The sequence below is a fragment of the Peromyscus maniculatus genome, chromosome 4 (genome assembly GCF_049852395.1).
Source record: "Peromyscus maniculatus bairdii isolate BWxNUB_F1_BW_parent chromosome 4, HU_Pman_BW_mat_3.1, whole genome shotgun sequence".
Taxonomy (NCBI): domain Eukaryota; kingdom Metazoa; phylum Chordata; class Mammalia; order Rodentia; family Cricetidae; genus Peromyscus; species Peromyscus maniculatus.
The window spans coordinates 52307353-52329211 of NC_134855.1; the positions used below are offsets into that span (position 1 = coordinate 52307353).

The window sequence follows — 21859 nt, forward strand, 5'->3', positions numbered from 1 at the left end:
GGGCAAATGGGTAAAAACAAACAAAAAATAAAAACTATTAACTAAATTATTCAGAGAGTTTCAAGAAATCATATATATTTTTCTTGGTGAACAATATTGGCAAGGAATCAAGAATTAAAGGTAATATGGTTGCATAATACCATTTAAGACTTCATATTTTTGGACCAAAAGAAAAGGGGGGGCGGTCTGTGGTGATATTTCACTTGTGCTGAAATGTGGTGATATTTTATTTGTATGTTAATAAATAAAGTTTGCCTGGAGATCAGAGGACATAGCCAGACATAAACAAAAGTCAGGCAGTGGTAGCACACACCCTTAATCTGATCACATGACAAGCAGAGTCTCTGTGTGTTCAAGGACACACTAGGGAACAACCAAGCATATGCCTTTAATTCCAGTACCAACCATAGAGACCTGAAGGTCTGTACAGACAGGCAGTGACGAGGAAGTGAGGTAGCTGGGCTAAGAGCCAATGAGAAGGCAGAACAGCAAGGCAATGAAGGCACAGGTTGGACAGGAAGAAGCTCTCGCTTGGGAAGCTACGGCGGTGTGGTGAGCTAAGGTTATGTAGTGGCTCTCACTATTTCTCTGATCTCTACGGCTTTCACCCCTGTATTTGACTCTGTGTTTCTTATTTAACAAGACTGTTTAGAAATTCATCTACAGGGGTCTGCACGGGTTCTCACGGTTTTGTCAGACTGAAGCCCTAGGCAAAACCTTCACCCCATGTCACTCATGCTGATCTGGATGCTCCGCGCTCGGCCTCACAAACCAGTGTGTCATGGGACAAGCAGTATTCTGCCACTTAGGGATTAGTGTGTCTAATGAAGAGTCATCCTCAAGCCAGCCACGGATGCTTAAGAGCTTTCAGGAATAAGTTTAATTGTAAAGTGTTGCTAAGTGACAGTTCCTAATTGAAACTGAGTAGTCAATTTCTTTGTGCACATGTCAATCAGAATTCTCTGATAACCATTATGATGGCTATTAGAAATTTAAATGGTACATCCCATTAATCAAATATTTAGCTGAGAAATTCGCAATGTTTTTAAAAAATCAATTCTTTTATTCATTGTCCTAGGATAAATATTACATTCCTGGGCCTTATACACCACAAGTCCAGGAAAAGACCTGAAATCAAAGTCCTTATTTTTTACACCTTCTTTCCTGAAAATGTATAAAATGAAAACTTCCCAGAAAGACCTCTACCCGGAAACTGCCAAGAAAAAAGCACTTTATTTCCCAGAACCCCGGGGATCTGATCATCCCTTTCTGATGCATTCTATTGGCAAGTTCAACAAGGTCTACAGGCACACATCAGACTTGAGGTTTCAAACACACTTCCCTTTAGGTACATGGAAAGAATATTCCAGCAGCATAATCATGTTTAATCATCATCTGCTTTGAATACCTCATTATTTACTGAATAAATGAATTAACTTGTCTGCAAACTAAGCGTGCTACCCCAGTGACTTTAAAAACCTATTCTAGGCCTGTTCTAAAGGATTCTTAAGCACCATTTATTATTCTTGCTTTCAAGCCCCATTAATTAGGACTTACTATCTGAAGTAGATCCAGTTTTAGAATAAGTCACAGCTGGGGAAGATTACCACACAAACAGGAAGCCCTCTGACTCTCTGGGATTCACAGGTCCTGGAAACACAACCAGAAAGGATGGAGTCGAGTTCTCCAGTATGGGAAAATGCAAGGGGCACAAACCGTCACGTAGCAGTTGGTACCAACTAGTGACCATTGCATGTGTTGCTCAGCCCACCTTGCCAACGGATTTCTAACTCAGAGTCTTGCTTTTGGGGTGAAAAGGATTGATGCATGTGTGTTCCTACCTGCAGAAATGTGTGGTCCCTTACAAGAGACAGATGGAAATCCATCTGGTAGCAGTGTGATTTGGATATTTTTTGGTACTTGTCAGTGAACAGCCCACTGACTACCATGATTTCATAGACAACAGAGACAAATAAGTGGTGTTGCAAAGGTCAAATTCTTCTGGAGTTATGCGGCAGTGTCATGGAGTATGTGGTATTAATTGAGAGTTTGGGATGTGTGAGGTAAACAAGGAATAGCGGAAATTCCATTAAGACATTCCTCCTCACTTCTTCCTGCTTGCTCCTGTGTTTATCCAGGGCTTCTCGGCCTTCCTTTAATACAGTTCTTTGTATTAGGATGACACCCAACCATAAAATGATTTTCATTGATACCTCATAACTGTAATTAGCTGTTGTTATGATCATGTAAATACCCATGTTTCCCAACGGTCTTAGACAGCCCCTATTCTGAAAGGGTCACTTGACCCCAAAAGGGGTCAAGATCCACAGTGGGATGAGAACCACTGTGTTTATCTCTCCTTCCTCTCTCCTCTCTTTCTTCCTCCCTCTCTCTTTCTCGTTCCCCCTTTCTCTTTCAACTTCTGTCACCCCCTGCCCCCAGCATATGACCCTCAAGCAGCACACCCTCTACCCAGGCACCAACACCAGGCATGACTTGGTGGCTGCTTTGCAGAGGCAGAGGCAGATGCTCGGCTTTCCCCATATTTACTCCATGACAGTTTCGATGTCACATGTGCCATCACCAGCCTGACACATGCATGCTATCCTCCTTAATAACCCACGGAGGTCATGGGTCAGAGGTTTGGCATAAATGACTGACAGCCAGAGAGGCGCCATACCTGCGATAGACCATCAGCTGGAGTGAAGAGACAGGGCTCTGTGGGGGATTTCTCTCCCACCAAGGAACCTGCACTCGGCATGACCTGCCTTGGAGAAGGCTCCAGACAAGGTCCGTCCTTTTTTACTTCAAGTTCTGCCCTTGTACCATGCTTTCTCAACCACCTGTAATTGCTGTAAATCCATTTTCAAACAGAACGCACTATGCAAACTATGCACAAGCCAAGGTGGGTAAGGAGACAAGCTGCCCCACTGTCTCCCGTCGAGGGGGTCTCCTCTTTCTTCTCCCACAAAGCCCTACGAGGTTAAAGAAGAATGCGGACTCACAGACTCTTAAGACTAGAGGTGACCTCAGGAGATTCTCAGGCCTGCTTTCCGGCATTCCCCACCACTTCAGCTCCCCCCTCTCTTGGCATGTTGGGTTGTTATTGCTGTTTGATTTCAATGAAACCAAAGTTTCAGTGTGATCATTTTCAAGGAGAAATCTAATCGTCAAAGGGACCTGATATTTCACGTCCAATAACCAACTCGCTCTCTGTGTATAAATACCCCTTAATTCTTAATGCCTGTTCATTCCTGGATGATTTTAATTTGTTATCCATTGTTTATTTTTAGAAAAAGTATTGTAGCCGGTAGAGTTTTAGCTCAGACCTATGAATTATTTATTCCCTTCTCCCAGCCCCCTTCTTAGTTTGGTATACTAAGTTTTTAATTTCCAGATAAAATTAAGTGGTGTGTGGGCTGGCCCAGGCCCCCACAGCTATCATGAGGGAGGTAAGACTAAAGCCCCACATGAACCATCTCGAATCTCTCCATTCTAGAAGGATCAGAAAACTGCTCCTGGGAAAAGCCAGATCCATCTGGAGAGGGCAAAGTAGAAGAGATTTTCGGTCACAAGCAGATCCCATTGTTGTTGATGGCTTACACATCCAATCCCAATGCCTGCTAGGAAGGTTCCACACCAGTAGCTGGGTTGATCAGAATGAATCTGATCAGCCACAGTGGTTGGTGGGAGTCAATGAACAAAAAGATTCGCTGACGGTTAACAGTGAGGAATGTGTTCTCCTTGTCTGCCTGGAACTCACAGACAAAAAAGAAACTCAGGGAACACTCTCTGCATTGAGTGAAAAAAGCCAGATATAAAATGGTGCATAATATAGATCCATCTATATAGAATATTCAGAGTATGCACATCCAGAGACAGAAAGCCGGTTACCACCCTGGCTGCCACAGGCGGGAGAGAGCAAAGAATGGGGCTGATGGCTGTGGGTAGAAGGATTCTCGTGAGAATGAAAGCATCCTAAAACTAGACCACATGGAATCTGTGTCATAGGTGGCTGAATAATACTGTGAATTTACAAAATGCCAGTAATGGAAGTTTTTATGTTGTATCTATTTTATCACAAAGTTTTATAAAAGTCGTGCCGGTAGCTTTTAAGAGAGAGATTCTCCCTGGTGGCAATTGTTCCCCCATGCAGGCAGTGGAAAGGTAGGCAGCAGATGGTAGTTGGTCTCTAGAAGAGGAGAGCCCAAGGGTGGGCAGGGAAATGAGAAAGCTCTCAGCTTCTCACTCTTCCAGGAATGTGCCAGAAGGGCCTTCCTTGGCATACCCCCTGGGGTTGAAGAGACAGACAAACATGAACTTAAATCCAACTCTGCCCCCCTGCAGAGGTGACTGTTCCCAGAGTTCCTGGCACATGTGTGGCTGTGTCTGGAGCCTTCTAGGTAAATCTCTACTATGGTCATCAGAAGCCTGAAAGGCAGGAGCTGTTCTCTGCCCCAATTTCTAACTGAGGAGACTGGAGCTTGAAAGGGAAGTGAAGGCTGCCTAAAGCACACAGTCAGCACACAGTGAAGACACAGAGGACCCAGTGCCTCCTCTTCTGAAACAGGGACAGGAGCAGCTACTTGTAAAATCATGAGGCTTAGAAGTAAATTTTGGAATGCCATAGAATTGTGACGATCACTCAGTGACACTCGCTAGATGGTGACTGAAATGGCCTTGGTGAGGGAAGTTTCTTTGCTAGCTAGCCGTAGGTCTCACTACAATCTCAACTGACCAGCTTCCAGTTCAACGTCCATCTGATTTGTACTGTGTTTAGAAGACCATGCCTATGACAATGAATCTACACGCAGTCAAAAGGAATTGGAATATCAGTAATTAAGACAATGTATACCTGGGCAGAAGATGGGTGCCGTTTTGGAGAGCAGGTTTAAAGAGGGCAGAGGGAGGGCAGTGGACTCTTCTGGTTGGTTAGCAATGTTTGCTAACAACGTTACTCATCTTTGGAGAAGGGTTCTGGAGAACCAGGGCCCTCTGACTGCACAGATGCGTAGAGGCAAGCAGTAACGTGCAATCATCACACTGAGTGCAATTTATGGTACATTTATTGAGACCAAGCATTAGACAAAGTGTGTCATATGTACTTTTTTCCCTCAGATACCTACAGATAGTTAAAGGAAGAGGTATCATGGTCCCTGTTCTCTGGTAAGCAAAATTGGAGTCCAGGATCATATGGCTAATAAATAACTAAGCTGGTTAAACCCAGGCCTGAAGTAGCACAAAACCCTGGCTCTTGACTAATATATTTCCCATGAGGGAGATTATTAGCCACTTAGGAGTCCTCATGGCAACTTTTGGCCTGGATAGAAATGGGCTCAATAAATGTCATTTCTATCCAGTCACTAACATTTTCCAAAGTGTGTGTGTGTGTGTGTGTGTGTGTGTGTGTGTGTGTGTGTGTGTGTGTGTGTGTGTTTGGGGGGCGGGGATGGGACTGACTAAGGTAACCTAAGACTAGGTCTTGGCAGACCATCAAGCAGAATACTTTCTGAAGTAGTCTCGACCCATTTCAGGCTAGCATCAAAAGCAGACGAGCCCCACATCAGACCCAAAGGTGCCAACCAGAAATGGGATCTCCTCCCTTGAAAGACAGGTGCCCAGACTTCTTAGGCACACTTTTCCAGGTGGTTCTTACTCCAGTGCATCAGACATTCATAGGCCAAGTGGTGTTGTTGATATGACCACAGGTACAATCGGCCACATGTAGAATTTGCTCTTAAGAACTGCATAGGCCATTGTTAGTCACAAGCAAACAGAATAAACTTCAAAAGCTCCATTTGCTTGTCTTGTATCCAACGAGGTGCAGAAGAGATAACATTCATACCCTCTCATCAGCTTCATCGCGTTGGTCAGCAGAGCAGCAACATCTTGTCTGCGAACACTGCTACTAGGAAAACATTGTGACCACATGTCATCTTAATAGGCTGGGATTAATTACTGGAGTCACTTATTAAACTGTTTAACACTACAGATACTTGAATGATGACAGATAATTGATGGGTGCGCTAACGCATCCTGTGGATCTAAGATGTATCTGCTCATATTAACATCACTGAAATCCAGATGTGCTTTGCTGTCCGAATCAGCGGGGCTGCAATCTTGCCAGCGCTGGTGGTGTCTGTCCACATAGGCAATGCTTTAAATACGAGCCTGGCACTTGCAGAATGATGTCTTTAGCAAGGAAGAAAGTCACGGGGACGGTGGAGGGCAGCTTGAGAGTGCTGAGAAGCCCAGGTGTGTGATGCATGCCTGGGATACCAGCACTCGGGAGGTTGAGGCAGGAAGACTGCTGCAAGTTTAAAGCCAGGCGGAGTTACACAACAAGTATCTGGACAGCCAGGACAAAGAGGAAGAATACAAGCCAGACCAGAACAACAAAAAGCGGTTCAGAACAGAGAGGAAGTCAAGAAGTCCCACTTACTCCTAGCTGAACAGGAACTGGCAACTGATGGCTTTGGAAGAGGGAACATCTGTTTCCTTTGGGGATGCACCCCCGAGAGGCTACCCATGCTCCAGGAGGTGGCTCCACACCCGTGCACACACTGGTAGTACTAAGTGGACTCAGTGGGTTTCACATAAACAAAGAGCACAAGGACTTGAGAGGGAAAAGTGATTGGGGAGGGGAAGCCGGGGAGGGGAGGGAATGAGGAGTGGATTTGAGAAGAACCTTATACACATGTACGGAATTCTCAAATGATAAAAAAAAAAAAATAACGTAGGAGAGAGGGATGGAGGGAAAGAGGGAGACAAGTAGAAAAGAGAAAGGTAGGGGAAGGGGAGGGAGGAGGAGAGGGAGGGAGAGAGGGAGGGAGGCTGTATGTATCACCAGTGTTCTTGATGTTCTTCATGGCCTGGAAGAAAACATGCTGTAGAAAAACATGGTTGTAGACAGCCCTGAACTGAATACTTAAGAGTTGAACTTCAAATGGCAAGTTTTAGAAATGCCCTAACTTACTTCATTCATATTCTCTTCTGTCCGTTATAGGAGTCACACATAGCAACGAAAAACTTAAGGAATATCCAGCTAAGTTGAGCTTTTATTGTGTAAAAACAGTTTTCACTTAAAATCAGAAAGCACCATGCCGCCGCTTAGCTGTATTTTCTGCCTTTGTGGTAAATGACACAGGATGCAGCCATTCACGTCCTAGGTTCAGTCCAGTTCAGGTTACATCACATGTAGATCACAGTTAACTCTAGAGGGATAAAAATAACCAAAACCTCAATTGTTGAAACAAAATGGGTAGAATTTCCTCTCCCTTTAGAAACAGCAGAGCTTACAGTTCACGGTAACACTGCCAGGGGACGCACACCCACAGCACAGACAACAGAGACATCAGGACTCAGGAGTTCCAGTGTCACTTCGCAAACTCTGTACCTTCACCGAGCGATTGCGATTGCAGAGAGGAAAGGGTTAAGCATTTACACTCTAGTGGAGACTGTCCCTCTTTTTACTCCCTTGAACTCACCAAGTCTTGGTTTCTTTGTAAAACAGGCATGTGTCCAGTTCCATCACTGGGTCCTTAGGAGACTGAGAGACAAGCACACAGAAAATGCTTACTAAAAAGTCCCCCATGGTAAGAAGTCATGGATTTGTACATGTTCTGCTCTGACTGTTAATCTTTCTGACTCCTTTACATTCTGGCCCAGTGCTCAACAAATATTTGTTGAGTAAAAAATAAAATAAAATAAAATAAAAAACCAAAATATCGTATTTCTCCATCATTTATAAAAAAGAAGAAAACTTATTCTCAGAAATGAATTATTTAAAAGCTCTAGCTTTAAAGATGCATAATAGCTTTCTCACTGGTGAAAAAGCAGGGATTTGTTGTTTGTTTGGTTTTTTTTTGGGGGGGAGCATTTATGCAGAAAGGGAGATGGAAAAGAAAACCTGTTTTACTGATGGTTCGGCACAAAGTACAAACAACAGCAACAAGATGCAGCGGGGTGGGGGTGGGAGGCTTTCTTTTAGGGTGGAGGGGATAGGATAGGAATAAAGGATGAGAAAAGGGGAACCCTGAATTAATGATAATTTCAATTTCAGTCTTTCAAGAAACAGATCCCATTGTGGGATGGGGTGGGGAGGGAGCTCTTTTAAAGATCTTGAGAATGTTTAATCAAATGGGTCTTAAATGTCAGTCCTCTGTGGGGAAGAGAAAGGGCAAAGCACGCAGCTCCTTCCCCTGTTTGGTTCAGAACAAATGTGTAAGAAAAGCTCAAATTAAAATAAAGAACAACAGTTGTGACCTACCCCTCTCTGGAAAAAAAAATGTGAAAAGCTTTGCCTCCCATGAAAACATATGACATTTTTGAAGGATGGCTGTGGATTGTAGAATCTTATAACCAAATTTTTTTATTCTAAAAAATAGAGTATGTTTAGAACATGCTATTTTGAAGTGTCATTCTTTTATACAATGAGAAACATTTTTTTTCAAATATCCCACATTTACATTACAAACATGTTTTTAGGAAAAAGATCTACCAGACATTAAGTTACAGACAGAAATATACAGCTTCTTCTTTTTTTATTAAGAAAATTTTTCCATTCATTTTACACACCAAAGATCCCCCTCTTCCCTCCTCTTACTGACCCCCAGCCTCCCCCTCCCAACCCCCCCCCACTCCTCCCCACAAGAAGGCAAGGCCTCCCATGGGAAGGCACATCCAATATACAGCTTCTTACAGGGGGCAATAGGGTGAAGGGAAGGGCAGGGCAGGACCAGCAGAACTGGCCCCTCTTCCAGTCAGCTCCCCAAAGCAACTGGGGAGCCCTGAAGATGACTTGTGACCTGTCTGGATTTGAGTTTCTTCATTGGAACATTAAATCCCTTCCAACATTCCCTCACTATAATTTGGACTTCCCCCAAGGTGACCTTAATGGTGATGACAAGTGTAGGGGATAGCATTCAGAGTGCCTGTCACCTCATCATCTCAGAACTCGGACCCGCCTTGCCTCCTTCTACACTTCAAAACAGATGGCAACCTTCTATTGGTGTGCATGTGAATACATATCACACACACACACACACACACACACACACACACACACGAATGCATGTATGCAACACACACACACACACACACACACACACACACACACGCACACACGCACGCACGCACGCGCACACATGAACACACACTTTTCAGGGAATGAATAATAAAGAATCATGCTGTGGGGATTATTGCAGCAGCATTTCATGTGGTGTGTTGGACACAGCCATGTTTTTCAGTGTCAGTTGTGAAAAGGCAAACGTAGAAAGCTCACATCCTTCCCTGGGTCTGCTGGACCACTTAGTATGTCCTTCTAAGGTCAGTATGATGTCCAACCCATAAAACCCTCCTCCTCCACCCTCTGCTGACCAGAGGACAGTGACCCACTTAAGCTCCTCAATGGCACATTCTCAAAGAAAAGGTGCAATTTAATTCTTCCCCTGAAACAGAGCCCATTTGGAGGGACACCAGCCACTAGGGTATTGTTAGTGCCTTCAAATGGCCAACAGGGATTGCTGACTCTGCGCCATCGCAGGAGAGGCAGGAATTCTATTTGAATTACTAACATAACAGATGTTTGCTAGGATCCACCATGCAGGCCGCATACAGTTATGCTAATTTGGCAGGGCTTCTCTTCCAGTTAGCTCAGAGCCATTAGAGCATCCAGCTAGTAGGTCCTTCTGTCTAACTAATAATTGCCTATTATTGATATTAATTAACATTTTTTGCACCTTTCCTTGGTTTTGACCTAGTATCTGTTGGTAGCCTAATCACTGTGGCCTATTAAAAGTCAAAATACAGGGGCCTCGAGTAGTCACAAGCCATTTATCAAAAAGCAAACAAGGCCAATTAAACAGGCAGCCAGACAGTTGTCTTGATTCGGCTCTGACTGTTTCTTGATCACCATTATAAATTGCTAATAGGGCAGAAAGCACTAAGTGGGGAGCATCTGCGGGGGGCTAGTTACTGCTCACTCCCTGCCTGGTGACAGGTGAGAGCGAGGCCAGTGATGGTCTTATTGATGTGAACTGCCCATCAGTTGGTAGTTATTGTTGAAGCTCATGATGCTACAGCTGATCCCGTCCTGCTGAGAGTCAATCAAATTAATTAGAGCTAGAAAAATCTCCTTTATTATTTTAGAGCATGGGTACAGAAGTCCTGTGATTTGGATCTAAAGGCAATGAAGAAGAAGAAAAAAAAATCTCCATGTAGTATGGTGTGGAAAAAAATCAGCTATTGCTTCTTCCATTATTTATAATAAGGGCTGCGGCTAAAGGTTTTTATAGGCACAGATCAAGAGATCATAATAGAAGCATATTGACAGATTTTTTTTCTGCAATACTCCAAGGAACCGGCTGTAGCAGGAAAATATATCAAAACCTTATCATCAGAGCTGAGATCTTCTGTGAGAAATCAATAAAGAGTTATACATGGTTTGAGTTTAAACAGTTCTCTGTAGTCATTTAAACATAGTGCATCTGTATAGCCTTTTACCTCTGGAGACAGGTAACCTAGCAACTGCAGGGCTTAAACCGATTAACTACAAATGAAGTACTGTACGCCTATCAAAGCAATTGTTCGTCGTCGCCTTGGTTGCAGAGCCTAAGCTAATTGAACATGATACAGTATGAAGATAATTAACACCCATGAGTTTGTTAATTGCCTGTTAGCATTACAACACAGCCTCTTGGTTTCTTTTTAACTGTCTCCTTTGTAGCCTCCTACTTCCCTTAAAATGGTGCAGGACCTCTTTAACTAGCAATGATATCTTCGAGTTTATTAACCCTTTTTAAATTGGGGAAAGGAAAAAAAAAAAGAAAGAGAGAAAGAGGCTCTGTCTTAATGAAGCATAGTGTGTGTGCTTGTTAAACGCGAGCTCGACTTTGTCTCTCTATTTCCCCAAGATTGGGGATTTGTTTTACAGATACTGTACAAACTATGTTTATTTTTCATGCTAATTTATTTCAAGCAATTTAGCCATTATAAATGCTCTCTGGAAAAAAAATAACCTAGGACTTTAGTGAGTCTCTTTATTACTCAGCTGCTCTGCTTTCGAGAGGGAGCAGGGAATGTCTTTGAGGGTTGGAATATTAATTGAAGGCGGCATCTGGTCAGCAGCTGGCCGGATCTGGTTGTCCTGCTCCTGTTCCCACCGAGCAGGCCAGAAGGAAGTGCTGTTGCATCCATTTGCCAGGCTTGCGGTTTCCCTCTGAGCAGTGGACTAAACGAACCCCCATTTTATCTCTGCTGGATCACTGCATGGATGCCAGAAAATCAATTGAGCAGGAAAATCTGTTAATCTAAAGTGAATTCAATCTAAGGAATCATTTCAAATAAAAATTTCAATCATTACCTTTTCGGAAAAGCATTTCTTCTCCCCACCCCCACTCTCAGAGTATGAGTGCTTGTGTCCTGGCAATATTTTTGAAAGCACCTATTATACGAGTAATACAAAGTCAATAGGTTGTCTAGCAAAGAACAGTTTGCTTTGCAGAGGTGGAGGAGGTAGGGTGGCTGATAGCAAGTTTCAGGAGAAAATGGAAACCCAGTGGTGTACAGGACAGAAACAATTAAGATGCTCAGGCCCAGGACACGTGTGGACCCTGACAACAGATCCTTCTCATGTTGAGAAGGAGCACCTTGGTTGTGTCACGATTATTTAACTTGGATTTTCCTAGATGATCTGCTGTATTTATCATTACTGTACCATAGTTTAATACTTGCTGGTATGCCAGCCCCAAGAGGGCCACTTCTAGTGTCCAATTACAAGTTCTATCATTAATCATAAGTATTATTTATTCAACAAAATGAATTACTAATTAATAACTGATGAACATTATGGCCTTGAAGGCTATAACATTATTAATTATAGTTGGCGTGAAAGGGGTCTACCTGGCACATTTTCACCACAATTAGCCCCGGAAGTTTTCATGCAAAATATCTATTAAGATAGCCAAAAAGGGTAAGGCTGACTTCATTGCTTTCCTGCATAAGACTCTGGGCAGGATGGTGCCACACCAGTGCCAGCACCCAGCAACAGTTTTCCTAAATGGCAGGCTTTGTATCAACAAGGAGACAGAAGAGAGAAAAGCTTCCTACATGAGCCTGCACCCTCCCAGCCCTGCATGTGGAAATGCCACAGGAGCATTCTAGGCCACAGTAGGGCAGGTGGAATATGGTCACTGGCTTATTTTTAGACATGGTTGTTGGCCAGCTCATATCCCTAGCTCAGGCTGCAGGCATGCTCAGCAGCTAAATCACTTGATCAGGCAGCTGGTGGGCCAGAACTGTTTGCATCCTGCCAGAGTCGGGCACAAATGCATCCTCTCACCTTGAGGACCTTTTCATCACAGACCTAGAGAGGAGAAGCTATGGAATGCCCTTGTCCACTGCTGAGTGAGAGGAAGCAGTGGTTTTAAAGAACGTACTCAAGAAAGTACAATGATGTTTGAAGGCTCCTTGAAAGCAGAATGGATCCACTCCCTCTGCTCTGTGAACGTAGCTGCCATGCCTATGCCCTGGAGGGGGAGGAGAAACTGAGGGTGGATGAGAAAGCATGGCAAAGACTTTGTAAAGTTGCAGGGACGTTAGAAGGGAAAACACCTTGTTTTCTCTGATGGCAAAGGCTGCAGAAAATGAAGAGTGTCTTAAACAGTGACTCTGGCTTCAACAGTCATGTCTCAGTGTTAGAGGGATTTGGGAGAGCAAGTGATTTCATTGATCAGATTAACTGTGGAAGTGGGAAAGCGTTCTCTCTGTGCTGGGTAAGCAGAACAGCAACTCTCACTGTTTCAGTAAAAGATGGGTGAAGGTTCCAGTTAGGCTGACATCTCCCTCAACTGTTCTGCAAACTACATACATAGCCCACTCTTGGTGGGTATGGGCATGTGTCCTTGGGGGGCAGAAAAGGCAGAAAAAACAGTCCCTTATTCTGAAAGTTTTTAGCTTTAGACAATCAATAGGGTGAAAGTATGGGAAAGTAAAAGACACACACAAAAAAAGTATATTTAGGCAAAACATCCCCTACGCTTTCCTCCACATGTCTCTTTCTACAAAAACACTAACAAGCAAGTGCACATGGTTGGTAAGGGGCTCCCTGCAATAAGGTTGGTAGACAGAGAAACTGAAGTTCTGCACAGTGGTAAATGTACCTATGTCTGCAATAGTTAGGACACAGGACAACAAGAGGCCATTTGGTTGACATTGATTAGTGGAAAGGACAGTGAAAGAGATAAGTAAAGAAGGGGGAGGAAGGCAAAGGAAGCAGAAAAGTGATGGGAGAGGAAGAAGGAAGGGAGGACAGACAGAGAATTGTGGGCTCTGAAGCTGACCCTACCACTGTCCACATTCACAAGCTTGAACAAATCAACACACATAGCTGAGTCTCAGTCTTCTACTTTAGGAAAATAGGAATATGTAGTATGTTTTCTTATTGGACTTTCTTGGAACACTAGTCCACAAATAATGACACAGAGACTTGTGATTCATTATGAAAGCTTGTCCTTGGCTTAGGCTTATCTCCAACTAGCTCTTATAACTTAATCAACCCATATTTTTTAATCTACATTCTGTCACGTGGCCCTTTACCTTTCCCCAGCATGGCACGGCCGACTTGCTCTGAGTCTGCTGGCATCTCCCCGCCTCTCTTGCCTGGCTATTGACCACTCAGCTGTTTGTTAAACCAAGGACAGTGACACATCTTCACACAGTGCACAAACATCCCACATCTCCCCCTTGTTGTCTAAATAAAAAGGAAAGGTTTTAACTCCAATACAGTAAAACTATATACAATAAGAACAATTATCAGGTAAGAATTACATTCACAATGTCCAGCTCATTTGCATTTGGCATATTTGAAGAAAATATTCTATTATCCATCCTGTCTTGATAAATCATTTTTTATCATAGCTTGTATTACCATCCTAAAAATATCTTTTTTTAATCTTAAAACATCTTTTTAGATAAACAAATTAAGCTTTTATGTTTTTTAACCTTAAGCACTTTATATCTCTTATGTAAGTTTCTTTTCTAAATTTGGTAACAAGGAAAACTGTAACTATAACTATCTAGTCTCCAAACCCATCAAAGATCTGAGAAGGATATAATATTACCTGAGTAAGCAGAGAGTGCAGAATAAATAAACTCCAAAACTATAGAAATGACAGAAACAACTGGCTGACCAAACAATCACCCATGGTTCCTCTGCAGTGTGGGGCATCCATCTTCAGCCTATAGGCCTATAATATCTGACAGACTTTTCTGTGAAGCAGTAATTTTTTAAGGACTATCCTACCTTGTCTTGGCAAAGTTTGGTAGTCACCTTATTTTCTGTCTTGCTTGTCCAATTTGGACAGTATACTGTCAGCAGTCAAGGCAAGGACAGTTTCTTGCCAGTGGCTAACTTTGCCACATTGGAAGCAATCTCCATATGGAGGTTCTTTGATGCCCATCATCCTTTTTTGAAGTAGATTGGTGCTGCCAGGATCAGACATGTCTCACTGTCATGAAAAGCCTTATGTTATTAAAACATCTTAAATGCCATGTTCTGTGGGTCTCTAAAGTGTTTGAAGACCATCTATCTATCTAAATATTATCTCTGTTGACCTTGAAAACATACCTAACATGACTACAAGTTTGATGTTATAGATGACCAACTACTAACCTGCATTTCTTTATCATCCTAAGTAACTTTTAAAGACTAGGACTTTACATTACATTTTAAAATGATCTACATAGATACAATACCTTAACAAAAGAGTAGAAATATATATACACCACGTTCTAACAAAAATAACCTTAAATTTGTGTCAATATACAAAAATCTCTATCAATGTAAAATATTTGAGACTAGTAGCTGCTTTTCGGTTTAAAAGTAGATTTAATAATCTACCTTTTCGTCCTGTGATTCTTATATCCCTCCTTTTTTCTTTTCAGAACAAGATCCCTAATTCTAATCTCCTTTGCTTAATTTCCTCCCTTACCATGACAAGTAACAACTTGCAACCAACCCCACTAAATGATGATAAATACCATACCCCTTCAAAATAAACAAAAACCACCCACCCTACCTCTTGGGAATGTGGGCATTGTGTTCTTAAAATTACTTCTTGTTGTTGAGGGGATGATATCTTTAGGGGACCCTGAGAAAATTGAATTAATGATCAAGTCCTGGGAGGGCTAGCTATATCATTTGTTGTCCAGTCTCTGTGTAAAATGGAAAAGTGTAAGGCTTATTTGAAGTCTTGGCTGGAGTAGTCCGTGAGGCTGGACAATCTCAGTTAGCAGCTTTGAAATTGTTCTAGATGTAGATTTTTGAGGAAACTGCAACAGAGGCGCTCTGTGAGGCTGGATCACGTGTCCTTATTCATGTCCAGTTCTTTTCTTCTGAAAATATATAAACTTTTAAAGTTAACATACATATCTGAATTAACACAAGTATGGACTGTGCAATGTGCAAAAGTCAGCTAAAGATGATTGTTTGTTCTATGTTTGAGCAGGTAGAAGGCATCTGTCAGCTTTATAAGTCTGTTTGGACTGTATAATCGAACTGTCATGAGGATTCTGTAGCCAACAAGATTTATCATTTCTCATCCATGTAGAGAGATCAATATATACATCACTTGTCCTGTATCTTTCTTGTTTTTTTTCCCTCATGTCTGTAGTCAAGATCCCTAGGAGGTCTTCCCTGGTCAAATTTGGTCTTTATTAATTTTGAAGAAATCCATGGCTTTTTGTTTCCTCTAGAAACAAAAGCAAAACCTCTCCCTCAATGTAACATATTTTCTGACTTCTATTCTGAAGTTAAGACAGTCTTAAAATATATAGGTTGTTTAATTTAGCATATTCCATAATCCAATGTCTCTCAGTAGCTATTGTTTTTTGTTCATTAGCATTTTAAAAATTCAAAGCCAACAAAACACCACACAGAATCCAGACACCCTGTGTATTTCCCATCTTTACATGGCTTTTTTCTTTTATATTACTTTATTCTCTCTTTTAAAGACTTTGTTTTATTATTTTTAAATTATTTACTTTTTATGACTGTCTATACCCATTTTTCTTCCTTCAGCAACTAGGCACATTTTTAAGCATATTACGTCTGTTCAGAGATTTTCTTGGCCTGGACCTGGCTTTCTAAGCTCCTGAAACTGCACACTTGCAATGTTCTCTAACCATGTGAGCCAAACCTTAAACTGCTAAGCTGCAGCTAGGCCCTCCTCTGTGTGGCTTCGCTTAGCACATGGCCTGGCAGCTGACTCCATCCACTTTGAGTCAGTGAGAGGGAACCTCATGCCTGCAGCCCCAGCCTGGAGGTCATCTATCTGTTCCAGCTCCAGTAGGCATTTATACCTAGTCTCCTCTCACCAAGTAGTGTGCTGGCTGTTGCTTATAAATCCCATTCAAGTGCTCAGTAGCAGGACCTCTTAAAAGAGACATACCTGTGGATGCTACAAGCACAGAGCCTACTCAGAACTTTTTTTTTCTTTCTCAAACCTTATGTGGAGTTATGTGCCCCACATTGGACTCCATCTCATCGGGCTTTCTTAGACTGCCAGCCCACAAATGACATGGAGACTTATTATTAATTATGAAAGGTTGGCCTTAGCTTAGGCTTAGGCTTGTTTCCAACTAGCTCTTATAACTTAAATTAACTCACATGGCTTTTTACCTTTCCTCAGTACAGCATGTACAACTTGCTCCAACTCCGCTGGCATCTCCTCATCTCTACCTAGCTATTGGCCATTCAGCTCTTTATTACACTAATCACAGAGACACAGCTTTGCACAGTATACAAATATCTCACAACAGGAATATCAATATATATTCTGCTTAACTTTGCAGATTGGCATGGAAAGGCCAGTGAATGAATTTTTGTGGTTTTTGTTTCTTTGATTAGCTGATTGATGGGTGGATGGATGGATCAATGGGTTGATAGATCCATGGACATATTGATTTGCATATAAGGGATCAAGTTGAGGACTTTGTTCATGACAGATAAGCACTCTACGCTGGGCCACATCCTCAGCCTGTGGTTTATCTGAGACAGGTTTTGTTATGTTCTATACATCTAGGCTGACCTGGGATTCAGAGTTCTCCGGAAGTTCTCAGAAAGTAGAGACTTTCCAAGTGCAGAGACTAGAGTTATGTGCCTCTGTGCCAGTTGTGGCTTTAGTTTTGAAAGCACTTTGAAAGAGATTGTATGGAAATGTGAGGTTTCTAGTGATTTTACTTGTTTTTTTCTAATCCATATCCCAACAGTTAGTTTAAAAAAAAAAATTACCAGGCAGGTTCCAATTAGACTCAAGTTTGAGAGCCAAAGCAAAGTAAGAGATCACACAGCGAAGCTTACATTAGTGAATTTTTTAACATTAAAAATTAGTCAAAGATATCTGATGCACAAATAGCCACTTCTAATGATCGTACCTGACCTTCCTCCTATGGTAATTCAAACTTAGCATGCACAGTCACTACACAGGAAAGGAACAATGCTGTTCTGCTGTGGAGACGGGGAATCTGCATCTTCTCCAGCAACTCTGGTTTCTTGGAGGTAGTGAGTTCACAAGTACTAAGTGTGGGGGGGAGCTCCACCTCTCCTGAGTATAGGCCACTTCAGCGTGCTTTTGTCTGTTCCTTGGGGTAGTTGTGAACACACTTCAAAGTGCCTTTTATGGATCTAGCAAAGAAAATAGACACTGTCCCTAAAACCTCTTAGGAAAAAGAAGTAAAGAGTTTAAACAAACTTTACATATATGCAGATATTTACATTTCTCTTTCTATCGTAAAAAAAAAAATGTCCTGTAGCCTTATGCCCCCAACACAGAAGACTACCCTTCCATCTCTCCCCTGATAAGATTAATTCTCATTTATATCAAATAAGAGGCAATGGGTGTAGACTGTGGGATGACAGCAGGAGGTAAATGTGAGTCCACACAGGCCTCTGAGGAAGTGTTATAGGCTGGCCTCCAGAATCAAACTCATATTTACATCAAGCTTCTCCCTTCCCAATCAGCTATTGTGACCTTTTCTCTAGAAGCTCTAGAAGCTTCTTAAAGACTCCAAGCAAGCATCCCTCTGAGGAAGAAAGAATTACTATGTCCTTTACCAGGAAGACCATGCACGAGGCCGAGATTCAACACAGAGGCTCCATACACTCGGGGTCTACCTCACAATTTAGATCCAGCCATTAAGGAAAGAGGGAATAACGTCCTAAGAACAGCTTTGGGTTCCAACAGTCTAGAGCAAGGCATCTGGGAGACTTTCTTCCTCCTATTTCCAGAGAGCAATCTAGACTATTTGTGGGATAAATACTCCTTTTGAGTTAAATAAACTACTTCCTGCGATATTGAAAACTGGAGTCAAGAGCCCTCCGTCTCTAGCATTCTGACAGGCCAGCTACTCTGAGGAGAGCCTGGGAATAGGACAAGCTGTAACAAAATATGATACATTGCTCCAAGTCACCAGTGAATTGGCAAGAGGCCAGAGGCTAAATGCGAGCAAGACCTCAGAGACGCAAACAGAAGCGGGCTTTCAGCGGGCACCAAGTACCACCACCCTTTTCCAGGGTTTGGCAAGACTGGCGAACCTGAGCTTTGGTTTTCAGAGTCCAGAAGGACTAGGGCAGGGTGATATGGGAAGGAAGCCCAAACCAGGCTTAGTGTCTGTTTTGAAACTAACTTGGCAACCTGGGTGGTCCAAAAACACTTCATACCTGGAATTGTACTGATGTGACCTGAGAGGCAGGCAGTGACACAACCCTCCAGGATAAAGAACCGTGTGTCCAGCATCAAGAGAGAGAGACAGAGACAGAGACAGAGACAGAGACAGACAGAGACAGAGACAGAGACAGAGAGACAGAGAGAGTCAGAGACAGAGACACAGACAGAGACAGAGAGAGACAGAGACAGAGAGAGAGAGACAGACAGAGAGAGAGAAACACTCCCCCCCCAAAAAAAAAACCACACACACATACATACAAATAAAATCCAACAGGTTCTCAAAAGCAGAGCCAGCAGGACAAGACCCAAAGTAAGTTCAAGTTCATGTATTAAATTCTCAGACACAAATGTAAGACAATACACTTAATATGTTTTAAAATCAGGGACTAAGCCAAGTGTAGTGGTGTATTCCTTTAATCCCCATGCTCGGGAGACAGAGGCAGTGGATCTCTGTGAGTTTGAGGCCACCTCATCTACAAGAGCTAGTTCCAGGATAGCCAAGGCTACACAAAGAAACCCTGTCTTGAAAAACCAGCAGCAGCCGGGGGCTGGGGAGATGGTTCAGTTGACATGAGAAGTTGAGTCAGGGATGCAGCACTCACAACGAAAGCTGGGCATGAGAGCACACGTTTGTAATTACAGTGCTGGGGAGAGGCAGAGACAGGAGAGGAAGAAGATCCCTGGGGTCTGGGGACCAGATGGCCTAGCCCAATCAGGGAGTCCCAGGTCCCAGTGAGAGACTGTCTCAAAAAAAAAAAAAAAAAAGCTGAACAACTCCTAGGAATGACCTGACATTGCCTTTTGGTCTCTACATACAGAAGATATATTTCTTATATATCTGAAAAGTAACCAAAGATGAACTCTAGACTTTAAAGGTGGATAGTTCATTCGACAGCTAAGTGTACAATGAAAACAATGACAATTAGAAGATACTAGAATAATATCTTCAGTGAGCTACAAGAAAACAATTGTCAGTCTATAATTGCATATTTATTAAATCGTTTTTCAGATAAAGGGAAAGTTAGGACTTCTTTACCCAACACACTCTATCATAAAGAAATTCTTAGGGATATAGTCCAAGCAGAAGGAAATTGACCCCAAATACAAAAGGAATTGCTAGCAAAGAAAATGGCAAATATATACTTAAGTCTAAATGATTATTGGCTGTAGATCCTCGACCTAAGTGAGTTCTTGGGAACTGACTATGAGTTTGAAGTGTGCACACAGCAGGTGTCTGGAAGAACGCTCTGAAAGGCAGCATCTGCTGAAGAGAACAGGAAGCAAGCTGTCAGAAAAAGAAGCTGAGTGAGTGGGCAGTTGAAGGCAGCACCTTACCTCACAAAAACTCTGGAGTGGTGAGGCGCCACAGTTAGCCCATCTTTAAGGAAGAGAATTTTGATTTATTCTGCTCTTTTTGTTGGGGGGGGGGACCTTTATCTCCTCACACTCACACACATGCTGACCAAGCTGAGATATGAATGAAGCCATTCTCCTCATCAGGGGACAATTCCCAGGGAGGGACTCAGCTCAGGGATTAAAGCTGCCACTGTAGGACATGGGAGCACAATAGTGCCCACAGCAGAGTGGAGGCAAAGCATTCAGAATCAGAGGCATGCTCTGCAGGCCACTGCAACCTTTGACATCCCAACACAACTGGTGTCGTCTACAAAGTTCACACTGAAGAACTAAGCAGTCAATTCACAACAACAACAACAATCACCAATGGTATCCTCAAGTTTTAAGTTAAGTCTACAATCTTGTGTTGGGCTGCATTCCTAGCTAAACCTGGATGCCTGCCGCTCCGAGGCTGTGGACTGGACATGCTTGCAAGAAAAAGTAGAAATAGGTATATAACAAATAGTACATTTTATATTGTTTGAGAGGTTTAAAAATATTGACTAACTGCAGCCTTTGATAAAAACTGAATTTTAAAGTGATTTAAAAACACTATTTGCTGATCGGTTGTGGAGGGTGGGGTGGGGAGACAAGGCGACTGGGAAGGAAGAGAAAGAGAGAAACTTCCTGAGATGATGACTGAGGGTTTTGAGCTGTTGAAAGACAATGATGCACAAATTCAGAAGGTTCATTCAGTGACTCTTAGAGCAGCAAAATAAAACTAGGACTTCCCTTAGCTCATCTAAGGTTAAAGGGACAGGGGAAGAAGTGCAGACCCAACTCAATTAGCAACTGCCGTGAAGGTTTAAGTGCCTCTGTTAACATCAGACAAAATAAACTTTCAGGAAAATGGAATTTTCTGAGGGATAAAGGGAGCCCCTTCCAGTTCTAAGTGTAGTTCAGCAGAAGGAAATAGCCACTCTGATCTTAAACTCTCTCACACCATAGACTCAAAAAAACGTAGGCAATAACTGTCAGGACCACAAAGAAATGCAACCCAATAATCACAATCAATCCGGAGGTCAGTGAACCTGCAAGGACACCAAAGACAAGAAACCAAGGTCCACGGAGGCTGTGACTTGGGACAGTAGTGGGAGCAAGACAAATAGGTTCCTCTGTCCTGGTGTCTTCTACCGTTGTTCCCTGCAGATGACACCAAAAACTCAGTCTCTTCCAACTCAGCAAGAGAAGAACATGACACCAGGCTGCTGTTAGAAGACATTGCTGATGAGGTTGTCCTGTGTCCCTCACTGAAATCCAATATTAAGAGTTGAAAATTAGAATTGATAAATGTCCACAAAAGCAAAAGGGCATGGGTTTTTTTTTTTAAGATATCAATTGAAGGGTTCTAATTCTTGATTTGCTGCCCTTTTTCATAGTTAGGTGTAGCTAGAAAAGACAGAGAACTATTTCTTTGCTCTCTGAGACCTGTGACAACACTGATCTCCACAGGAAGAGCCTCTGCTTAGTCAGCCTAAGGTATCTGAGAAAAAATGGCATCATTTTGCATTTTGCATTTCAGGTAATGCAAAACCTTACCTGAAAATAAGTGATGCCCCTCCCAAGCCCCTAGTATCTCTTCTGATTTTCATGCTACATTGTCTCTTATAGATAAGATAGATCTGTTATAAAATTAGATAAGCTATAATCAATGTCCCCAGAAAAATGGCAAATTCATTTGCCCAGAGTGTAAGGATTTTACCTCTGTTTTCCTTTGGTGGAAGTCATGGCAAATGGCA

The 21859-nt window shown here is 42.5% G+C and overlaps 1 long non-coding RNA gene across 1 annotated transcript in view; it reads right to left on the minus strand.

The window, feature by feature from the left end:
- Nucleotides 1–10971: 10971 nt before the first annotated feature.
- Nucleotides 10972–21859, minus strand: part of LOC121828694 (uncharacterized) — a 30505-nt gene continuing 19617 nt past the window's right edge. Inside the window, exons 2-3 of the long non-coding RNA XR_013050527.1 lie at nucleotides 17434–17683; nucleotides 10972–11264 (exon numbers count right to left, since the gene is read on the minus strand). This is a non-coding gene — a long non-coding RNA (uncharacterized LOC121828694). The remainder of the gene's footprint in view (nucleotides 11265–17433; nucleotides 17684–21859) is intronic.